General features: G+C 39.4%; 1 protein-coding gene across 1 annotated transcript in view; it reads left to right on the plus strand.

The window, feature by feature from the left end:
• Positions 1-1,882, plus strand: part of LOC109848591 (DNA-binding protein SMUBP-2) — a 19,714-nt gene that overhangs the window by 15,023 nt on the left and 2,809 nt on the right. The window lies entirely within an intron of this gene.

Consider the following 1,882-nt stretch of genomic DNA (forward strand, 5'->3'; position numbering starts at 1 on the left):
GTAGCAAGAACAAAGTTGGTCATTGGTAGTGAGGTGGAGGAATCTAAACCCTACATTTTAGGTTGTAAAGTTGAAAGTGAAAAGATGTCTAATGAGTTGTACCAATGTTATCAAAGGAGAGCGCCTCATGCGCCTTGTGATGCAGGACGGTGATGAAGTGCCCGACATTTATGTGGAAGCACCTTTTTTGCTTCGCAAGTGAGGGCGCTTCATATAGGGTGCATGCAAAGCATAGCCTCATATGTATTTGTTCTTTAACATTTTAAAAGAGTCTTGATATCCAATAACCAATATACTAAAAAGAAAAATGAACCAATTAGGCTATTTTAGTAACTTGATTGAGGAGTCTAACTCATTCTCATTTCCTAGTTGATTTTCCTTCAATATTAGTCTTGATTGAATTTTGATTTGGAAAAATTTTAACTTTACTATATGTTCAGTGCGTTAGCATTATGAATTAAGACCTAATATTGTGATGATGTAGTGAGTATTATTTATCTTGATAAAATTTTATGTAATTTCATAAATATGTCCTTTCATTCATTGAATATCTATCTCGAAGTGTGCGCCTCGCTTTATTGGGGCGCGCACATTGCATTGCACCTTGTGCATGTGCGTGTAAAGGGACTTTGCGCCTTGCATGGCGCATCAGGCATTGATAACACTAGGTTGTACTTTACATTCGACTAATCTCACCCATATCTAGGGGCGGTATGAAGGACACTTGTATGCCTCACCGACACATATATGTATGTATGCGAGGACTATGTGTATCTTTGGTACTAAGGACAAAGTTTGGTCCTTAGTAAGTCGGATGGAGGAATCTCAACCCTAGATGTGGGTGAGATTAGTTGCATGGAAAGTGCACCCCATGCGACACCTTTCCTTTTCAACTTTACATCTATAGATGAAAGGGTGGAATTCATTAATGAAGTTAAATGAAAACTATGTTACTTGGGTACTTCTATTAGGAAGCCGTACTTGTATCCGACATGTCACCATACCCATACCCGTACCTAAAACTCTTGGACACTTCTTGAATATATGCAATTATGCATATGTTTATTCGGGTCTATACTCAATTATATAATACATGTTTTAATTTAAAACACTTCTTAAACGTATTCCCCTACCATCCCACAAGTTTGTTGTGTCCCCTACCCGTGCCTGTGCCCGTAGCCGTACCCATGCAACCTAGGATGAAAATTAATGACCAGGACATCTCATGAGAAATTGATATAACATCTCATGAGTTACAAGAGATTAATTGACATGCCATACTTTTTAATTACTACTATTATCCTTGCTACATTGATTACAGAAGGGTAAATGTGGTCATCTTGCATAGGGCATAGTTAAGCTGGTTGTGCCCTAGGAATAAAAAGGCCATGTCTATGTGTGTTTGTGTGGAGGGGTGGTTGGGGTATGGGGTGCAGATGGTTGTTGGGGGGGGGTGGGGTGCACGTGCGTGTTTGTGTCGTGCATTGTGTGCGTGTGACGTGTGACGTGTGTCTATGTATTAACTAGTATGAGGTGGGAATCCATTTCGTTAAGTGAGCTATCGAAAGATGGTTCTCTTGGAGAGGTTCATCTTGCCAGACGCATTGGGACTTCTATCTCTTGAGAGTTCATTTTGCTAAATGAGCTGTCAGCTCACACCCAGTTTCCACGGATTTCTGTATTACATGCTTGATATACATTATTAATACACTTGCACATATGTACAAGCACGCAGCCAAACTCTTACATATGGTCATATAAACATATGTATGTGTGTGTGTATAGATATATGATTTTGTATAAATTTTTGTGCACGTAGTGTGTGCACATCTGCATGTGCGTTTAGAGAGAGACAAAGGCCCAATCCTTGAATATCTATACT

This window comes from Asparagus officinalis, chromosome 7 (assembly GCF_001876935.1).
Source record: "Asparagus officinalis chromosome 7, Aspof.V1, whole genome shotgun sequence".
In the NCBI taxonomy this organism is placed as follows: Eukaryota; Viridiplantae; Streptophyta; class Magnoliopsida; order Asparagales; family Asparagaceae; genus Asparagus; species Asparagus officinalis.